Source organism: Coffea arabica, chromosome 7e (assembly GCF_036785885.1).
Source record: "Coffea arabica cultivar ET-39 chromosome 7e, Coffea Arabica ET-39 HiFi, whole genome shotgun sequence".
Classification (NCBI taxonomy): domain Eukaryota; kingdom Viridiplantae; phylum Streptophyta; class Magnoliopsida; order Gentianales; family Rubiaceae; genus Coffea; species Coffea arabica.
The window spans coordinates 22,388,483-22,412,142 of record NC_092323.1 but is presented as its reverse complement, the minus strand read 5'-3'; positions in this window follow the sequence as shown (position 1 = coordinate 22,412,142).

The window sequence follows — 23,660 nt, the reverse complement described above, 5'->3', positions numbered from 1 at the left end:
ATTTATTTTCTAACGCCACCAACCATGCTTAATTTTGAGTTGAATTGAGTGATTTGTGATCAAAATACGGAACCTGCCCTGTTCTTGAAAACTCTAAATTTTGGGCAAAATTGATGCTAGACTTGGTGTGGACTTGCCAATTGAATTTCTTGGAGTTAAAACACTTACCAAATATACCATGAATGTTCCTTAGGCTTTTCCTGCACAAATGAACCATGTTTGAAGGTTTTTTCCTGGTCAAATGTTTGGAATGGAAAACAAAAGGCTCAAGGCAGTTCTGTCTTAGGATTTTTCGAAAATTTGGATGTTTGGTTGACTGCCTTTCTGAAGTTATTTCTGCATGAAATTTGGTAGAGGGACAACCCTTATATTGTAGTATTATACTGCTAATTATGGTGTTATTCCGAGGCCGTTTCATGGCTCAAATAAATTACCAAAGTTCATGACTCGAGTTGGGAAAACCCTTGTTTAACAAGAAAATTTGGGTAACTTTGAACTACCATATCTTGGTGCTCGAAACTTCAATTCTCATTCTGCTTATTTTGTTGTAAACTTGGATAATAACACTAATAGAGTTACAAATTTCAAAAGCTAGTTCCAATCAACTGAATTTTGCCGAATTTTCAAATTTGGCCAAAAGCCAACTTAAATCTGCCTTATGAGCCAAAACAGCGACTTTGAGCTCATTTTTGAATGTTTTTCATTTGGCATCTTAGAGAAGTGTATTCCAGGAACTTTTAGTACTTTGGAAGAGGTTTTCAATGACACCAAGTTTTCCAATTTTGGACTTGTAAAGAATGAGATACGATTTTTCAAAAATCTCATACCAAAACTGAAATTTCTGAATCGTAAGGAAATGGAGATTTTTGAATCCTCCTTATTCCTTTGATGTTACTTGAGCGTATTAAACTTGATTTCCAAGATGAAACTGTGACGCCCCCACTTCTCCCAAGAGCAAATCCAAGGGTATCGGCGGGACCCCTGCCCAACTCTCGCCAGGATTCGGTACAATCCATAATTCAAAAACTTGAAATACTTTAAATAACTTCAATACATAATTAAAGTACTCCAAAATATTCTCACACTTACATTAAATTAACTTTCAAGCTTAAATACAACCCAACGGAATATGTACTACAGCTATCCACTATAGTACAATTTAAGATCTTCAAAAGAAAGCAATCTAGTACTATTTTCGGGCACTCTTGGTCTCGAACCCTGTAAAAGAAATCCACAACGTAGAATGAGCTACACAGTCCAGTGAGGTTCCAAGACATTCTAGCAGTTCTATTAAATCAAGTAAAGGGAGCATACCACATGTATGATTCAGGGTTGTACGTTGACATAGGAACATGAGACAATTATCATTCTACGAGTAATTTGAGCACATCACATGTATAGCACATTTGCATGAAACAGTTATCATTATGTAAAATAAACACACATTGAAAGATACGGTGTTCCATTGGAACTATTTCGGTCAACTGCACCTTATAACTTCCGGTCCCCATGATACTGTCTGGCCATCACCTTATCTCTCCAGTGGTAATACTCGAGTATACCGAAACGGTGGCCCAGGGTTCCAACCTACCTGACCGAGCCCAGTCCTGACTCGAGTAGGTCAGTAACCAAGGGCAAGGTCCAAGTTCAACTTAGAGCTTACAACATGCACAAGTAATCAAATAACTTGGCTAACGGTAAAAATTTATTATTTTGGTAGGTCGTGTGAAATAAAGTACACACTCGCCTTAAAATGATGGACAATTTCATATGAGCAATTACTAGCAACAATTAACACATAAACACATAAGTAATATTTGATAATTTCATGTAAACATGTAATTTACGATAATCAAGTAATCAAGTACCAGGTAATCAAATAGATAGGGAAATGGTAAGTAATTACGGTAAACGGTTAACGGTTGACGGTTAACGGTAGCAATCACGGTTAATTAGTAGACACTAGTCATTTTAATGAGCCGCCATTGGCCGTTTCCCACTTTTACCACTTAAGAGTCGAGGAGATTCACTCCAACCGACTTATGCAGCCATAGCATGATTAATCATTTAAACACATCACATAAATATATAATTCAAGTATTTCATGTCGAGTAATTCAAGTATACATTACTTAAATATGCATGAGTGTGGTAAATACTTAACATGTAGCACTTAACACTTAATGATTATGGATTAAGTATGTCATAGACTTATTCAAATTACGTACTTCTCTATGGAATACTCACCTATTCAAAACAAGTGCGTAAGTACTCAAACAAGTGTTTAGGCGTCCACTTCGAGTTCCTCTTGAAGGTCTCCTTGGGCACCTGAGCAAATGATCATCAATTATTATACACTATCACTTAGAACTCCTACTTATCAAAGAAAGTTGTACTAGTATTCATTCTATGGAAAATTCATGAATTGAGCCTTAATTATTTATAGTCGAGACTCGGAAGTGGGTTTTAAAAACACAAGAGAAATTTGATTCTCGCCTTTGAAATCAAGTGTAAAACGGTCTAGCAATATCGGAGTAAAATGGAGAGTTTGAAACCCTCAATTTCCTTTAAGTTCGAAAATTTCAGATTCGGCAAGCAAATTTTGAAAAATCAGATCTCACTCTCTATGAGTCCAAAATTGGAAAACTTGGTACCGTTGAAAACTACTTCCAAAGTGCTAAAAGTTTATAGAAGATACTTTTCCATGCTTCCAAATGGAAGGTATTCAAAATTTGTACCAAAGTTGCTGTTTTGGCTTGTGAGACAGTTTCGGGGTTGATTTTTTGCCAACTTGGAAAATTCGGTAAAATTCACAGAATTGGAACTAGACTCTCAAATTTGAAACTCAACTAGAGTTGCAATCAAAGTTTAAAATGGAGCAAGCGGAATGAGAATTGAAGTTTTGAGAACCAAGATATGGTAGTTCAAAGTTACCCAAATTTCTTTATTAAACAAGGATTTTCCAAAATCAAGTCATGAACTTTGGAAGTTTAGTTGAGAAATGAAACAGCCTCGGAATAACACCAAAATTAGTAGTGTAACACTACCATATAAGGGTTGTTCCTCTACCAAATTTCATATAGAAATAAGCACAGAAAGTGGTTAACAAAACCGTTGAAATCACAAGAAATTCTAAGGCTAAGCTGCCTTTGAACTTCCGTTTTGCCGTTTCCAAACATTTGGTCAAGGAACATCTCAAACATGGTTCATTCCAGTAGGAAATGTCCAAAATATGTTCAAGGTACATTCGATAGATGATTTACAATAAGAAACTTTGGATAACAAGTCCCAAACCTTAGTTAGTTTCAAATCTGTCCAAAACACTGTTTTCGTTCACAAAGTCAGTTTTGAATTTGGATCATAAATCACTCAATTCAACTCAGAATTTAGCATGGTTGGTGGAGTTAGAAAATAGACTCATAAGGCTATATTTTCTCAGAAGAAACCATTTTCAAAATCTGTCCATAAACAGCTCATTCGTGAGCATCAATTTGCAAGAAGCAACAAAACAGGATAGTGGATTTCAAACGAATGGTTTGGCTCATTCAAATGGAACCAGAATGTGAATTTTATACCGTTAGAAAGCTGGGAATGTCTATTTTCCAGTGCCTCAAACAGCACTCAATTCTGATAGCGGAGTAAAAAGATATAGCCGAAACAAATACACTGCCTGGGTGAATACGAGATACATTTCCAGATTGCTAAGCTGTCGTAAATCCAACATTTGGGTGACCAAATCAAGTTATTTTTCAATGAAACTTTTTACACAACCAATATAACATGTAAACAACATAATTGAGCTATTAGAATCTCAAAATTTTGCAGAAAAGTGGTCCGACAAAGCAGGGGTAAAATGGTCACTTTTGATCCAAACACCTCCTTTGATTTTCTACCAACAATTCAACATTAATCCAGTAATATAAGCACTAAATCATCATTAATTTCATCATCAATCATCAATCATCAAATCAGTCTTTCCATCAAAGTGGGAGTTCATAGAGCCCACTCACCAATTTTACAACAATTTAAAGCTACCCATGAGAATCCAAGAGCTCATGAGTGTAATCTAACTTCCATAAATCAAGAATTAAGAGGTTAATCGTTCATTACCTCTCTTGATGACTAAATCAGAATTTTTGGTCACTTTGAAGCTCAAGAAAACCGTGGAAATGAAGCCCTTTTTCTAGCTTAAGATGATCACCAAGTGTTTAGCAAAGTGTAGTTAAAATTTGAGGTGATTTGGTGGAGATTTTGTTGATCTTGATCCCTATATTTTGATGTTTACAAAACAAATGGATATTACTAATATCTCTTCAAGATGTACTTTCAGTTATAAAGTTATTTGATTCCATGAACAAGTGCAATTGAAAGAAAACAAAGGTTGCTGAAAGCTGTCGGACGCTCAAAAAGACTGCATCAGACGTCCGACAACCATTGAGTATCTTTGGACGCAGAAAACCAGCCTACCGGACGTCCTAAGGAATTGAAAAAAAATTTTCAATTTTACATCATACCTTCGAACGCAGAAAATCAGCCTACCGAACGTCCGAAAGAATTGAAGAAAATCCCTTAAACTCTCTGCCTGCTGTCAGACGCACAAAACAGGGCTACCGGACGTCCGACACTGCCAACGGATAGTTGACTGTTCGGCTACTTTCTATCCGTTGGAAGCATTAATGAGGCACTTTTTTGGTCATATATAAATAGTGATTGGTCAGATACTTAAAACAACTTTTGCACACTGAACATACAAAAGATCTAGAGTGATTTTAGTGAGAAAATACTCTTCAAAGAAGATTGTAGTCTTAGTGGTGTGAGGTTCATTGTAAGCTTTTCATTTGTGAGTGAATACTTCATGAGTGTAGCTCTGTGAAGGTTGTCCTGAGGGATAGTAAAACGTCCTGACTTGACCGAGTGGAGTTCGGGGCAAGGAGGAAGTGAACCTTCCTTTATACATAAGAGTAATTGTAATTCATCAACTTGAAATAGTTTGTTTGAATTAACCTACAAACTCAAGAGGAGTTGAGTAGTTAATTGGTTTGCTATTCTTTTCTTTTTATTTACTTATTGTTATGTTTGTGTTTTTTAAATTGATTATCTCTTCTATTCCCAAGCAGTCTTGCTTTCTTGTTAATTGTCTCATTGGTTGTTTTCGGGCCTAACAATTGGTATCAGAGCTTGGTCTCCTAGAGATTAAACTCAATCGACTTTGGAGTAAAGATGACAACCAACAATGCTATGTTTTTTGAAAGATATTCTGTCATTAGACCACCTATGTTTAATGGGTCAAATTATGTGAGTTGGAAATAAAGAATGATTATTTTTTTACAATCTATTGATATTGAATTGTGGTTTATTATTAGTGAAAGTCCATATGATGTTTCTCTTATAGATGAAAATACTCATAGATTTAGACCAAAAATAAAAAGTGAACTGACTGCTATGGATAGAGCTCATCTCACCTTAAATGCAAAAGCTAAGAATGTGTTACATTGTGCTTTAGACTCAAATGAATCTATTAGAGTCAAAAGCTGCAAGTCAGCCAAGGAAAGTTGGGATAAACTGAGAGAAATTCATGAAGGTAGTGAGAATGTTAGAGAACAAAAGAAATCCATTTTAGTTACCAAGTATGAATCGTTCAAGATGGAACCTCATGAAAACATTGATGAGATGTATTGTAGATTCAATGACCTCATTAAGGATTTGGAGGTGCTGGAAAAAGAATACTCTCTAGGTGAGAAAAACAGAAAAATTCTGAATGCTTTATCGAAGGATTGGGAGAGTAAAGTGACTGCCATTGAGGAAGCCAAAGATCTAAATACCTTGCCTATTGAATCTCTCATTAATTCATTGATTTCTTATGAGCTAAAACTCAAGTCCAAGGTGCAGGAGGAAGAAGACACAAAAGTGAGAAAGAATATTGCTCTGAAAGCTTCACAAGATGGAGATGATACAGCCTCCGTGAGTGAAGATGACATGGAAGGTGATGATAGTGATATTGCACTCATCACACGAGATTTCAAAAGAATACTCAACAAGAGGAGATTCAGAAAACGTGGGCCTAGCAACTCCTTTCCGAATCAGTCCAGCAACTTGAGAAACAAAAGGAAGCTAGGGTTCAACAAAAAACAAACTGACAAGTGCTTTGAATGCGACCAATCTGGATACTATGCAAGTGAATGTCCAATAAAAAAGAAGAAAAGTGAAAGAAAATCAAGATTCAACAATTTTCAGTTCACATGGAATGAATGCAACTCCGATGGTGAAATTGAAGAGGATGAAGAATCTGCTCAATTGGCTTTCATGGCCATTGGAGATGATGAGGTAACAACTTGTAACTCTCAATTTGAAAGTGATGATGAAACTGATGATGATCTTGAATTTTTCATTACAAAATTGCATGCTTGCTTGAAAGAATTTTATGCTAGAAACAAGGAATTAAAACATAAAATTAACTTTCTTTTTCAGAACAATACACGGCTTTTTCAAGAAAATAAAAAGTTAAAAACTGAAAGTGATCTCTTAAAAAAGAGTGAGACTGTTTTACACTTTGAGCTTGATAGAAAAATAAGTTTTTGTGAAATGTTCAAAAAGGAACAAAATGATTTGAAAAGAAGAATGGATAATTTAAATGAGTTGCTCCAACATAAAAAATAAGACTGTTTTCAAAGTAATAAATCAAAACCTCATTTTAAGATAAATTCTGCTGCAAATGAATTTGCTATTTATAAGAGAAGACAAGTAAGATTTATTAAACCTGTTCATGTAAATAACTCTTTGGTTATATGTATTTTTTGTTGTCAAAAAGATCACATGAAAAGTGATTGTTATGTGAGAAAAAATATGAGAAGTGGCATGAAATGCATGTGGATAGTTAGACATGATACTAGTTTTCAAGAACCTAAAAATTAAAGGAAGAATAGAATAACGCTGATCTAATGATGATTTGGTTTGATAATTTTCTGTTTGGTACGTCTTTTGATATCAATTCTCTGTGATATGTTGGTTATTGCTGTCATATCTCTGTTTTTACTTGAAATATTAGATTCTCTGTTATTGTTGTTTGATTGTGGTTGCTGGTTATTACTCTCATCTTATGATGACAAAAAGGAGGAGAAATGGATGCTATGTGTTAGGGGGAGTTATTCTGAAATTATAAGTTTGGTTGCAATGAGTGAGGGGGAGTTTATGCTTATTTGCTCAATCTTTTTCCTTCCTTCCATCCATTGTTTTGTCATCATCAAAAAGGGGGAGAATGTTGATCATGATCCCTATCTTTTGATGTTTACAAAATAAATGGATATTACTAATATCTCTTCAAGATGTACTTTCAGTTATAAAGTTATTTGATTCCATGAACAAGTGCAATTGAAAGAAAACAAAGGTTGCTGAAAGCTGTCGGACGCTCAAAAAGACTGCATCGGACGTCTGACAACCATTGAGTATCTTCGAACGTAGAAAACCAACCTATCGGACGTCCAAAGGAATTGAAAAAAAATTTTCAGTTTTACATCATACCTTCGGACGCAGAAAATTAGCCTACCGGACGTCCGAAAGAATTGAAGAAAATCCCTTAAACTCTCTGCCTGCTGTCGGACGCACAAAACAGGGCTACCGGACGTCCGACACTGCCAACGGATAGTTGACTGCTCAACTACTTTCTATCCCTTGCAAGCATTAATGAGGCACTTTCTTGGTCAGATACTTAAAACAACTTTTGCACACTGAAGATACAAAAGATTTAGAGTGATTTTAGTGAGAAAATACTCTTCAAAGAAGATTTGTAGTCTGAGTGGTGTGAGGTTCATTGTAAGCTTTTCATTTGTGAGTGAATATTTCATGAATGTAGTTCTGTGAAGGTTGTCCTGAGGGATAGTAAAACGTCCTGACTTGACCGAGTGGAGTTCGGGGTAAGGAGGAGGTGAACCTTCCTTTGTACATAAGAGTGATTGTAATTCATCAACTTGAAGTAGCTTGTTAGAATTAACCTACAAACTCAAGAGGAGTTGAGTAGTTAATTGGTTTGCTATTCTTTCCTTTTTATTTACTTATTGTTACGTTTGTGTTCTTTAAATTGATTATCTCTTCTACTCCCAAGCAGTCTTGCTTTCTTGTTAATTGTCTCATTGGTTGTTTTCGGGCTTAACAGATTTGAAGTAAGAATCGATGAAGGAAAAATGAAGAACTTGGTCTTATTTTTCCTTAGAGTTGCACGGCTGGAATGAAGAAAGAAAAGAAGGGATGATGGCTGATGATAAGCTTCCGTGAGAAGCTTTGAAATTTGTGGACAAGAATTGCTCCAAAAGCCAACTCTCCCTCGCGCGCGCGCATTTCGTGCTCGATTTCTTTCGAATTTGTTTCACTAGTGCACTAAATCTCTAATGCACTTGTATTCATACTATTATTATTCACTCTTAATAATTTAGAAATAAAGGTCTTAAGTCCCTTAATTAAATCGTGCATGTGAAAACGCGTATTTCCGATTTGTGCACGATAAAGTGGAATTTCTAAAAAATTCTTATAACGATTGTACTACTAGCTAATACTTGAGTATTTAAACATAAAAATATCTATTTTAAGACTAATGTATAAGTCTCTAATTTTCCAAACTCACTATATTCTCAAATCGATCACTGTCTCCAAACGCGTATTCACTATTTTCACTAAACGAACCTTCAAAAATTAATTTTCGTAACAAGTCATTTTAAAAATACATGTAAGTCATAGTTCCATACAATTGGGTCTAAAAAGGTTAGAAAATAATATTTGGAGCAAATAGATAATTAAATATTTAAATAAGCTCGTAACAGGAGTTTAAAATAAATATATTTTTACGAGTCCTCACGACTTTTATTAATCTACTATTGATCATTCTTATTTTTTCAAAATTAATACACTCTCAATTCAAATATAGTCTCGAAAAACGTGTACTTGTTGTCCCGAACTAAACGAGTTTTCGAAAAGTAACTTTTTCTAACAAAACATTTTAAAAACATAAAAGAGGTGTTTTTTCATATAAATGGATTTTAAATAGTCGAACTAAATAATTAATTAAACCAGTAAAATAAAATAAAATAAGGAAATTTTTGGGTCCTCACAGAAACCTCAATTGCTTTTGTGCTATAAAATCCCATCTTTGAACCCCGATTTACGAGTGGTTGGGATTCATTTTCTTTGAGATTTTCTTAGATTGTGCATTAAGTACAATTTTTGTAATAATTGGAGATTTTGAGTGATAAATTCTTATTAATTGCTCAGGCACACAAGAGGAACTTCAAGAGGATCCCTCAGTGGACGCTTGAACTTCGAGTGCTGTTTCTTCTTGTTTACTTGGTGAGTATCAAGTATATGTTACTTGAACTACTGTGAACCAGATACATGTTTACTTGTTATCATACTTGAGATTTTAAAATTCGAGACGGGAGTGTACTTTATCGCACCCGTTCTCGCTTGAAATAAATGACTCGCACTTGAAATACTCGAATGTCTCAATTGTTTGCACATGTTACTTGCTTGCTTAACTTGAAATAGTATGTTATGGCTGCATACGTCGTTGGAGTGAATCTTCTCGACACTCGAACACGCTTGGGGGACGCCCACATCTCATTGGCGAACCTTAAACTCGAACCGACATGGGTTTGGTCGGACTCCTTGGTAAACCATGGGAACAACTGAAAAACTTGATCTAGTGAGAGATCTTGCTTGGTATACTCGAGTAGTATTGTCTTAAACAAATGACAGGCGGACCCGAAACACGGGTATGTAAGGTGAAAGGGGACAGGTTAGGTGGAGTTCTATGGACTAAACCTATCCGATTGACGGAGTGTCAATTCGTGGAGGTTATTGATCGTGCAAGTGGAACATAACTCCTGAGAACTCCAGTATCCTTGAATTATTTATGGTTACTTTCCTCGTAAATTGTTAATCATGCATATATTATTGCTGACTTGTCAATTTGAGATTGTTACTTGAACAATGTGCTTGCATGTGTGTTCTTGGCCTCACGAGCGTTTTGCTCACCCTGTAGATTTGTTTTTCTTAACAGGATTGAGCTTGAATGGGACTCGGAGGAAATTTTCATTTTGAGTATTTTGTAGACTTTTGTAATAGGGTTCCAATTCTATTGACTAGACATTTTGACTATTGTATATTTTGGGATGTATTTGGAAACCCGTGATATGGATTTGGTAATTGTTGAGTATTGTTAAACTTGAACGCTTTTGCACTAATTACATTTATATTATCTGGGTGTGATGTCTAGTACCGTTATAAGTTTGAACGTAATTGCTTGAATCCTGGCGAGAGTTAGGAAGCCTCCTGCGAATATCCTTTGGTTCGCCATAGGGAGAAGTGGGGGCGTCACATATATTAAACCTAGCTATTTCTCAGTCCTTACTCCAAAAGAACGTGCTTTTCTTCTTCAAAGAAGAATTCATTCTAATACTATTTTTATAGACGTTCTCAAAAAAGCCAACCGTTCTCAAGAAGAGATTCAATATTGTTATAAAGAAAACCAATCCTTTTACCAACAACTTAGCCAAATTATTTACAGATGTTAATTTTGCAGGATCATGGATCCAAAAGCAGGAAGTTCTAGACCTAAGACTCCTCAAGACTATGAGATGAGTCCTACTCCTGTAACTCAAAATAGATTTCAATTATTGCAAGATTTTCCAGCATTGACTTATAGTCAAGCTGCTCGTACTCCAACTTCTTCTCAAATAAGACCCATTCAACAAATTCCAAGAACTCCAGAAAAAACCAATGAAAATTCATATTTTACCAAACCTATTACTCAACATAGTACTTTAACCAGATTCCAAGAGGTGCCTCTTTACAATGCACTTAACTCTTTTACTCAAAAACTTTTTCCTCCAAAATATTTCTGGCAACCAGATGATCCATCAAAAAATCTGAATTATTATGAATTAATTCTCACTGATACTCAATCTGTTGAGATTTTCCCTACTCCAGATAAAAAGAATCCAGAAATCATCAGCCATTCAAAATGCATTATAAAGAAAGTTTGTTCTCCTAATGAATGGACTTCTCTTTATTCAAAGAAATCTTTCTCAATCAGATTCATTCCAGATGGATTTACTTATCAAGATTACAAAATGGCATGGTATCGTGCTTTTTTGTATAGACCATTCAATCATTTCTGGTTTTTCACATTCAAAGAAAGTTGTAGCAGAGAATTCCCAATTTGGTTCAATCATTGGTGGAAATGGTTTGGTCCTCAAACAGAAATTTTACCTCCAAACGTCCTCATGGGATTTCAAACTTATCTCAAAAAAACAGGGGGAGAATAATATACAAGGCCAATACTATTCCACATGGAATTTAAAGTACCATGGATTTTTTGCTGGAGTTTCAAAGTTCATCAAGAATTAGAAAAATCACTTCCAATGTCTCTAGTCCGAGAATTCAAAATCAAATGGTGGATAGGATTCAATCAACAATTTTGTGACCAAAAGAATGTATTAAAATTCCTAGAGACGGGAGAAAAGCTCAAATGGACAAATCCAAATCAGCAATCTACCAAAGAACTTAATTTCCCAATTACTCCACAGAAGAAGGAAAAGGAGAAAAGTTGCTCAACATCAGAAACTATGGCAAATGATTTCTTAATGAAAAAGATGATGCAAAATCCAGAAATGCTCAAAGAATACCTAAATTATTTGCAAAGTGAAGACAAAAAAGAAGAAGATAAAAAAGATGAGTCAGCAGGATAGTCCTCGGAATCAACTTTTGATCCATTTGGTGGTCCCTGTGCTCAAGACCCGACGGACTTTTGATAAAGTTGTCGGCCAATTTCAAAGATGCCAATTTTAAGATAAGATAAGAATCTCAAAAGAACCAACCAGGAGAAGATGAGGTATTGGCAACAAGATAGGATGTCAGCAACTAAAGAAAATGAAATTCAAATGAAAGTGTCGGCATGGAAATGCAAATGAAATTCAAAGATAGAAGTCTCTATAAATAGGATTCAAAATGAGAGAAAAGGGCATCGAGTTTTTTTAGCCATCCTAAGAATCTCTCTGTAAACTTCTCCTTTGTCAGTTTTTAAATTTCTTTGTACGCACTTCTATTCAACCTTTCAATAAAGATTCGAAGTTTGATTTCATCTCAAAGGCTTCCGTTTCAAAGGCTACTTTGATTACCTGTAAGTTTTATAGGCTTATATTTTACCATACCTGGGTTGGTTCTGGTATCAGAGCCATACCGTAATTATAAATTATTTTGAAAGATATCTTATTTTAATTTTCTAATTCATGCTTTTATGTTTACATATCTGATTTAAAATTTTATCTTAATCATTGGTAAAACATTGAAGCTTTATAAGACAGTTGGTAAGTCCACAATAGGATGTTCCACGTATGGACTCAGTTGTTCCTGATAGAATAAAAAATTTAAATAGGATATTAAACATGGCTGCATTTCTTAGACAATTAACATTAGGATCTAGTTCAAAACAAGCTAATATAGTACAAAGTCATGAATATCATATGCCCGTAAATAATTCAGATTGGACTATTCCAGAAGAAAAGATAGAACATATTTATAGAATAGACCCTTTAACTTTCAAAACAGCTTTATCTATTAAAACTCATGAAGAGACTACTTCTATCCAAGAAGAATATCAAACTATTCCATTATTAAATCATAATACAATTCAAAAGTATCTTAGTAAAGGATATAGATATATTCATATAGGTTTAATTCAAGTTGCGGTTAAACTCTTATTTCATTTAGAAGTAGATGCACCTATATATCTAGCTTTAAGAGATAATGGATTCAAAAGATATAAAACTTCACTTTTATCGACGATTCAAACAAATGTATGTAATGGACCAATTTTTTTTAACTGTGCTCCAAATTTTTCCGTAGATTTAACAGATCCACATGTTTTGAATTCAGTAATATTGGATATTCATTTACAATGTGACGAATTTGAAAAACATACAAAGAATTTTGCTGTAATTTATAGAATGTATTATAGACTTTTGTCTTCACAATTAAATCCAAAATTTATAATGACTCCCACTTTAAAAGAAAAAACAACATTATTACAAGTTGATGCTGATAGACCTACTACTTACACTCCAAAAAGATTAAAATGGAATGAAATTACTATACCTAGTGAATTTATAATTCAAAATCCACAAGCACCAAGGAGTATAGAACAAACAAATCCGGAAGATATTATAGAAGAACCTGATGGAAAAGTTTTACTAAGATTTTCTTCATTTAGAGAAAGACCTTCCACTTCAAGCCATTCTTAGATACCAGCTAGAAGATCTAATTATGAATCAATTGATACAAATTTTCCTATAGAAAGTACTTCAACATTCAAATTTAAAACTCTTGTTCCAGAGGTAATTAATCAAAATCAATCAGATTATTCTCCAACACACTTCCAGATGAAAGGAAAAATTAATGTAATAAATAAAGAATATAAAATAAATCATAAATATTTACAAGAAGATTTTGATGATGAAGAAAATATAGGAAAAAGAATTTGATTTTCTCAATTATCTTCTAAGTGCAAAGAAAAATTAATATTAGAATGGAAAAATGAACTAGAAATTAGAAAATTTGATTTTCCTTTCTTTACTTGGTTATCATTCTATATTGCAAAAATAGGAATAGATGATATATATAATACTCCACAAATAAATGTTCAAACTAATTTATATAAAAAATAAAAATTAAAAGACGATCAAGTAATAACGTCAATACATCCTCCATTACAAGAAGTAAAAATTAACATAAGACAAGAAGATATAATTGCATCCCCTTTTAAAAAAGGCAGAGAAGCTGAAGCAAGTAGTAGTGGTAACAATATAAATTTGGATGATATCAAAAGTTATATCAGCAAAATAATTACACAAATCAAATTCTTCATACTATATCACAACATATAGAAGTAATAAGTACTAAGATAGATAGTATTCAAAGACCAGTTACAAGATTTCCTAATAATATTTCAGCACCTCACTTTCAACCAAGAAGCTTAACTAGAGAAAAAGAACAAGAGTTAATTCAAAGTGTTAATACTCAAAGAATAAATAATACAGATAATATATTAAATAGAATATCTCAAACATTGTAAAGTTTAACAACAGAAGCTCAAACTCAAACTTCTAGAATAAATACATTAGATAATGTAAAAAATAATGACATATTATCTGAAGACTCATGTTATTCAGAAAGTGATGAAGATATAATTTCACCTATCGAAGATCAATTTAAAGAGGAAGGATAAAATCAAATAAATAAAATAAGAAAAAGAAAACCTCTTAGAAGTAATAAAAAAGATTGGCAAATGGTAAGTACTAGAAATTATTATCCAAAACCTAGTCCCCTAGATATTCAATATGAAGAAAGATCAAAATTTCATACTACCAAATACGATGGAGATTCAATTTATGAATGGAATATAGATGGAAGAACAGAATATGAAGTATTAAATACTCTACAAGAAATGGGAATGGCTAGATTAGCCTATAAGCTTAAAAATATTCAAGAAAGAAATGTAGCAGCATTATTAGTATCAGAATTTACAGGACAATTAAAAAATTGGTGGGATAATGCTTTAACTCTTCCAGATAAATTATCTATATTAGATCATACACAAGAAGTCGAAGATGACCAAGGAAATATTCAAGTACAATCAGATGCCAATGTGCAATCTTGAACCATACATGCAGTATGCTCAATTACTTGATTTATTAGAATTGCTAGAGGGTCTTGGAACCTCACTGGACTGTGTAGCTCATCCCACGTTTTGGGTTTCTTTAACAGGGTTCGAGACCAAGAGTGCTCGTGAATAGTACTAGATTGTTTTCTTTTGAAGATTTTAAGTTGTATTACAGCAGATGGCTGTAGTAAATATTCTTTTGGGTTGTATTAAGCTTGAGAGCTGATTAATTGTAAGTGTGAGATATTTTGAAGTACTTTAATTATGTATTGGAGGTATTTGAAGTATTTTGAACTTTTAAATTGTGGATTGTAGTGAGTTCTGGCGAGAGTTGGGCAGGCGTCCTGCGAATACCCTTTGGTTCGCCTTAGGGAGAAGTGGGGGCGTCACAGATCCCTTAGCAAAAAAGGAATATTTAGAAAGATTAAAAAGTTTAATCATTCAAGAAGAAAAAATGCCAAAAATAATTGAACCCTTTAGCATTTCAAAATTACTAGATAAATATCCTAATATAAACAATATGAAAAAAGAAACTACTAAAGATCTTCAAACAGAAATCAATAATTTAAAAAATCAAGTAAAACAATTACAAAAAGAAATGGGAACAGATGTTATTTCATTCGAAAATATTACTTTTGGACAATTATTTGCTTTTGTGAAAAAAGAAGGATTAATATTATGTTCAGAATTAAAACTTCAAATTAAGTATGGTTCAAAAACAAAAGAAATAGGATCATTTTGTGAAGCATTTGGTATAAAAAGAATTAAATCACCATCAGCATACAAAAAGAAAAATAAAAAGGACAAAAAATACATCAGATATAAAAAATTTAATAAAGACGAAAATTATGACAAAAAGAAAAGCAAAAAATTTTATAAAAAGAAAATTGTCTGCTATAAATGTGGGAAAGTAGGACATAAAGCAAATAAATGTAAATTGAAAGAAAAAAATGAAATCGGTGCAGAAGAGGAAGATATAAAAAATAAATTAATAAATGGAAAAGAACAAAGCACAGAAGATGATTATGTAAGGCCCGAAGACAACATCTTTTCTAGGCGACCACACAATAGAGCAATTGATGAGAAAGCACAAGTGCTTGTGAGTAGAAGAGATAAACAATGTACAAATCACAAATGTAACAATAAGTAAATAAAAAGAAAAGAATTGCAAACCAATTAACTACTCAACTCCTCTTGAGCTTGTAGGTTAATTCAAACAAACTACTTCAAGTTGATGAATTACAATCACTCTTGTGTACAAAGGAAGATTCACCTCCTTCTTGCCCTGAACTCCACTCGGTCAAGCCATGACGTTTTACTATCCCTCAGGACAACCCTCACAGAACTACACTCATGAAGTATTTACTCACAAATGAAAAGCTTACAATGAACCTCACACCACTAAGACTACAAATCTTCTTTGAAGAGTATTTTCTCACTAAAATCACTCTAGATCTTTTGTATCTTCAGTGTGCAAAAGTTGTTTGAAATATCTGACCATCCACTATTTATATAGGGCCAAGAAAGTGTCTCATTAATTCTTCCAACGGATAGAAAGTAGCTGAAGAGTCAACTAGCCGTTGGAGTATCGGACGTCCGATTCTTGTGTTCGATACTGTCGGACGTCTGATGTTTGCGTCCGACAACAGGCAGTGAGTTTAAAAAATTTTCTTCAATTCTATCGGACGTCCGGTAGGCTGGTTTTCTGCGTCCGAAGGTATGATGTAAAACTGAGAATTTTTCTTCAATTCCTTAGGACGCCCGGTAGGCTAGTTTTCAGCGTCCAAAAATACTCAATGGTTCTCGGACGTTTGATTCAGTCTTTTTGATCGTCCGACAGCTTTCAGCAACCTTTGTATTCTTTCAATTGCACTTATTCATGGAATCAAATAACTTCATAACTGAAAGTATATCTTGAAGAGATATTAGTATCATCCATTTGTTTTGTAAACATCAAAAGATAGGGATCAAGATCAACATTCTCCCCCTTTTTGATGATGACAAAACAATGGATGAAAAGAAATAAAAAATAAGTATAAGCTCCCCCTCAATCATTGCATCCAAAACTTTCAAGAGTCAAACTCATAATCTCAGAATAACTCCCCCTTACACATTGCATCCATTTCTCCCCCTTTTTGTCATCATAAGATGAGAGTAAAAACCAACTATCATAATCTAACAACAATAACAAAAAATCCAATATTTCAAGTAAAAACAGGGAAATGACAGCAATCACAGTAAATCATCATGAGATTAGCATTATTCTTTTTTCTCTCTTTTACACATCATATAAATTTAGTAATATTCAAAAACATAAAAAAAAAATAGTTCTAAGCATCAGAAACTTCAAAAAAGAATTACAGAAAAGCATTATGAATAAGAATCTCATCAATCTTACCAATATCACCTACATGTTAGAGTTAGCATCATATTTAACTATCCACATGCATTTCATGCCCCTTCTCATGTTTTTCCTCACATAACAATCACTTTTCATGTGACCTTTTTGACAACAAAAATTACACATAACCAAAGAGTTATTCACATGAACGGGTTTAATAAATCTGACTTGCCTTTTCCTATGGATAGCAAACTCATTTGCATTTTGATTCAGTCTTATCTGATGAGTGCCAAAATGAGGTTTTGATTTATTACTTTGAAAACAGTCTTATTTTTTATATTGGAGCAACTCATTTAAACCATCCATTCTTCTTTTCAAATTACCTTGTTCCCTTTTAAACAATTTACAAAACTTTGTTTTTCTATCAAGCTCAAAGTGTAAAGCAGTTTCACTCTTTTTGAAGAAATCATTTTCAGCATTCAACTTTTTATTTTGTTGAAAAAGATTTGCATTATCTCAAAACAAAAAATTAATTTTCTGTTTTAACTCCTTGTTTCTAGCATAAGATGCTTTCAAACTATCATGCAATTTTATAATAAAAGATTCAAGATCATCATCAGTTTCATCATCACTTTCAAATTGAGAGTTACAAGTTGTTACATCATCATCTTCAATGGCCATGAAAGCCAATTGAGCAGATTCTTCTTCCTCTTCAATTTTACCATCGGAGTTGCATTTATTCCATGTGAACTAGAAGTTGTTGAATCTGGGTTTTCTTTCACCTTTTCTCTTCTTCACTGGACACTCACTTGTATAATGTCCAGGTTGGCCGCATTCAAAGCACTTGTCACCTTGCTTTTTGTTGGCCTCATATTTTCCTTTATTTCTTGCATTGTTGAATTGATTAGAATCTAAATTGCTAGATCCTCCTCTTCTAAATCTCTTTTTGTTGAGAATTCTCATGAAACTTCTTGTGATGAGAGCAAGATCACTGTCATCAACTTCCATATCTTCTTCATCTAAGGAGGCAGAATCATCTTCATCTTGAGATGCTTTTAAAGCAATGCTCCTTCTTACTTTCACATCCTCCTCCTCTTGCACTTTGGATTTAAGTTTCAGCTCATAAGAGGTTAGAGAATTAATAAGAGATTCAATAGGCATAGTATTCAAATCTTTAGCATCCTCAATAGCAGTCACTTTATTTTCCCAATCATTGGACAAGGTATTCAGGATTTTTCTATTTTTCTCACCTAGAGAATATTCTTTTTCCAGCACCTCTAAGTCCTTAATGAGGTCATTGAATCTACAGTATATCTCATCAATGTTTTCATGAGGTTCCATCTTGAACGATTCATACTTGGTAACTAGAATGGATTTCTTTTGTTCTCTAAAATTCTCACTACCTTTATGAATTTCTCTCAATTTATCCCAAATTTCCTTGGCTGACTTGCAACCTTTGACTCTAATAGATTCATTTGAGTCTAAAGTACAATGTAACACATTCATGGCTTTTGCATTTAAGGTGAGATGGGCTCTATCCATAGCAGTCAGTTCACTTCTTATTTTTGGTCTAGATTTATGAGTATTTTCATCTATAAAAGAGACATTATATGGACCTTCACTAATAATAAACCACAATTCAATATCAATAGATTACAAAAAAATAATCATTCTTTCTTTACAACTGACATAATTTGACCCATTAAACATAAGTGGTCTAATGACAGAATGTCCTTCAAAAAACATAGCATTGTTGGTTGTCATCTTTACTCCTAAGCCGCTTGAGCTTAATTTCTAGGAGACCAAGCTCTGATATCAATTGTAAGACCCGAAGATAACTTCTTTTCTAGGCGACCACACAATGGAGCAATTGATGAGAAAGCACAAGTGCTTGTGAGTAGAAGAGATAAACAATGTACAGATCACAAATGTAACAATAAGTAAATAAAAAGGAAAGAATTGCAAACCAATTAAATACCCAACTCCTCTTGAGCTTGTAGGTTAATTCAAACAAGTTACTTCAAGTTGATGAATTACAATCACTCTTATGTACAAAGGAAGATTCACCTCCTCCTTGCCCTGAACTCCACTCGGTCAAGCCATGACGTTTTACTATCCCTCAGGACAACCCTCACAGAGCTACACTCATGAAGTATTCACTCACAAATGAAAAACTTACAATGAACCTCACACCACTAAGACTACAAATCTTCTTTGAAGAGTATTTTCTCACTAAAATCACTCTAGATCTTTTGTATCTTCAGTGTGCAAAAGTTGTTTGAAATATCTGACCATCCACTATTTATATAGGGCCAAGAAAGTATCTCATTAATTCTTCCACCGGATAGAAAGTAGCTGAAGAGTCAACTAGCCGTTGGAGTATCAGACGTCCGATGCTTGTGTCCGATACTGTCGGACGTCCGATGTTTGCGTCCGACAGCAGGCAGTGAGTTTGAAAAATTTTCTTCAATTCTATCGGACGTCCGGTAGGCTGGTTTTCTGCGTCCGAAGGTATGATGTAAAACTGAGAATTTTCTTCAATTCCTTAGGACGCCCGGTAGGCTGGTTTTCTGCGTCCGAAGATACTCAATGGTTCTCGGACGTCCGATGCAGTCTTTTTGAGCGTTCGACAGCTTTCAGCAACCTTTGTATTCTTTCAATTGCACTTGTTCATGGAATCAAATAACTTCATAACTGAAAGTATATCTTGAAGAGATATTAGTATCATCCATTTGTTTTATAAACATCAAAAGATAGGGATCAAGATCAACAGATTATTATAATGAAAGAAGTAGTTCAGAAAGTGAAGAAAATTGCAATTGTCTCAACGGTCCAAAATACATAAATGTAATTACAAAAAAGGAGGATAAAGAATTTTTATTAGACATAATAGAAAAAATTGATGATCCCTTAGCAAAAAAGGAATATTTAGAAAGATTAAAAAGTTTAATCATTCAAGAAGAAAAAATGCCAAAAATAATTGAACCCTTTAGCATTTCAAAATTACTAGATAAATATCCTAATATAAACAATATGAAAAAAGAAACTACTAAAGATCTTCAAACAGAAATCTATAATTTAAAAAATCAAGTAAACTAAAGATTTAGAAATAAAAGCAAAAATAACATTAATAGAAAATCAACCTTCTACTTCAAAAACATTAAGCGCTTACAAGAGATCCTCCAAATGAGAAACAATATTTAAATATAATAGAAAAAATAACATTTCAAAAGTGGTATACTTTAGTCACAATACCAGTAAAAGATTTTAAAGAAACATGTATAGCTTTACTAAATAGTGGAGCAGATTCAAGTTGTATGAAAGAAGGAATAATCCCTACAAAATATTGTGATAGAAGAAATGAAATTTTAATGGCAGCAAATGGAGAAAATTTACAAGTAAAATATAAATTCACAAAAGGATCAATATGTAATGATAATTATTGTATTAGACATAATTTTTTAATTGTAAAAAATATAAGCAATGATATAATATTAGGAACACCTTTTCTAATTCAAATATACCCATTTTCAGTAGGATATGAAGGAGTTTCTACTAATATTATGGGAAAAACTATTACTTTTAAATTTTTAACCCCAATAAGACAAAGATAATTGCAAATATTACAATCATCCTCTATTTATAAAATAATAAATACTATTACTAAAGTTAAACAACATATAAATTACACAAAAGAAGAAAAATCTTATTTAAAAATTGAAGAACAACTAAAAGAAATAAAAATGCAAAAAAGAATTTTAGAATTAGAAGAATTAATAAAAAGAGAGGTTTGTGCTGACATTCCGAATGCTTTTTGGGATAGAAAACAACATGTAATAAAATTACCTTATGAAAAAGATTGTACTGAGAAAAATATTCCAATAAAAGCTAGACCTATACAAATGAATGCTGAATTATTAGAATTTTGTAAGAAAGAAATAAAAACATTAATGGACAAAGAATTAATAACCCCGTCAAAATCACCTCGGAGTTGCGTAGATTTTTATGTTATGAATCAAGCTTAAAAAGAAAGAGGAGTTCCAAGATTAGTTATTAATTATAAACCATTAAATAAAGTTTTACAATGGATTAGATACCCAATTCCAAATAAAAGGGATTTATTAAATAGGTTATATAATGCAAAAATATTCTCAAAATTTGATTTAAAATTAAGATATTGACAAATAATAATAGCCCCTGAAGATAGATATAAAACAACATTCATAACACCTTTTGGTCACTATGAATGGAAAGTAATGACATTTGGATTAAAAAATGCACCCTCAGAATTTCAAAATATAATGAATGATATATTCAATCCCTATAGTTCATTCAGCATAGTTTATATAGATGATGTATTAATATTTTCAGAATCATTAGAACAACATTTTAAACATTTAAATATATTTTTAAAAATAATAAAGAAAAATGGATTAGTTCTATCATCATCTAAAATGAAATTATTCCAAACTAAAATCAGATTTTTAGAACATGACATAGATAAAGGAACAATAAAACCAATAAATAGAGCTTTAGAATTTGCAAATAAATTTCCAAATGAAATAAAAGAGAAAAATCAATTGCAATTAGGAACACCTTTTCTAATTCAAATATACCCATTTTCAGTAGGATATGAAGGAGTTTCTACAATCTACGGAAGTCCTTTTACCAATAACTTAGCCAAATTATTTACTGATGTTAATTTTGCAGGATCATGGATCCAAAAGCAGGAAGTTCTAGACCCAAAACTCCTCAAGACTATGAGATGAGTCTTACTCCTATAACTCAAAATAGATTTCAATTATTGCAAGATTTTCCAGCATTGACTTATAGTCAAGCTGCTTGTACTCCAACTTCTTCTCAAATAAGACCCATTCAACAAATTCCAAGAACCCCAAAAAAAAACCAATGAAAATCCATATTTTACCAAACCTATTACTCAACATATTACTTTAACCAGATTCCAAGAGGTGCCTCTTTACAATGCACTTAACTCTTTTACTCAAAGACTTTTTCCTCCAAAATATTTCTGGCAACCAGATGATCCATCAAAAAATCTGGATTATTATGAATTAATTCTCACTGATACTCAATCTGTTGAGATTTTCCCTATTACAGATAAAAAGAATCCAGAAATCATCAGCCATTCAAAATGCATTATAAAGAAAGTTTGTTCTCCTAATGAATGGACTTTTCTTTATTCAAAGAAATCTTTCTCAATCAGATTCATTCTAGATGGATTTACTTATCAAGATTACAAAATGGCATGGTATCTTGCTTTTTTGTATAGACCATTCAATCATTCCTTGATCTTCACATTCAAAGAAAGTTGTAGCAGAGAATTCCCAATTTGGTTCAATCATTGGTGGAAATGGTTTGGTCCTCAAACAGAAATTTTACCTCCAAACATCCTCATGGGATTTCAAACTTATCTCAAAAAAGCAGGGGGAGAAGAATACACAAGGCCAATATTATTCCACATGGAATTTAAAGTATCATGGATTTTTTACTGGAGTTTCAAAGTTCATCAAGAATCGGAAAAACCACTTCCAATGTCACTAGTCCGAGAATTCAAAATCAAATGGTGGATAGAATTCAATCAACAATTTTGTAACCAAAAGAATGTATTAAGATTCCTAGAGACGGGAGAAAAACTCAAATGGACAAATCCAAATCAGCAATCTACCAAAGGAGTTAATTTCCCAACTACTCCACAGAAGAAGGAAAAGGAGAAAAGTTGCCCAACATCAAAAACTACGGCAAATGATTTCTTATTGAAGAAAATGATGCAAAATCCAGAAATACTCAAAGAATACCTTAATTATTTGCAAAGTCAAGACAAAAAAGAAGAAGATAAAAAAGATGAGTCAGCTGGATCGTCATCGGAATCAACTTTTGATCCATTTGGTGGTCTTTGTGCTCAAGACCCGACAGACTTTTGATAAAGTTGTCGGCCAATTTCAAAGATGCCAATTTTAAGATAAGATAAGAATCTCAAAAGAACCAATCAGGAGAAGATAAGGTGTCGGCAACTAAAGAAAATGAAATTCAAATGAAAGTGTCGGCATGGAAATGCAAATGAAATTCAAAGATAGAAGTTTCTATAAATAGGATTCAAAATGAGAGGAAAGGGCATCGAGTTTTTTAGCCATCCTAAGAATCTCTCTGTAAACCTCTCCTTTGTCAATTTTTAAATTTCTTTGTACGCACTTCTATTTAACCTTTCAATAAATATTCGAAATTTGATTTCATCTCAAAGGCTTCCGTTTCAAAGGCTACTTTGATTACCTGTAAGTTTTATATGCTTATATTTCACCATACCTGAGTTGGTTCTGGTATCAGAGCCAAACCGTAATTATAAATTGTTTTGAAAGATATCTTATTTTAATTTTCTAATTCATGCTTTTATGTTTACATATCTGATTTAAAATTTTATCTTAATCATTGGTAAAACATTGAAGCTTTATAAGACGGTTGGTAAGTCCACAATAGGATGTTCCACGCATAGGCTCGGTTGTTCCTGATAGGATAAAAAATTTAAATAGGATATTAAACATGGCTGCATTTCTTAGACAATTAAAATTAGGATCTAGTTCAAAACAAGCTAATATAGTAC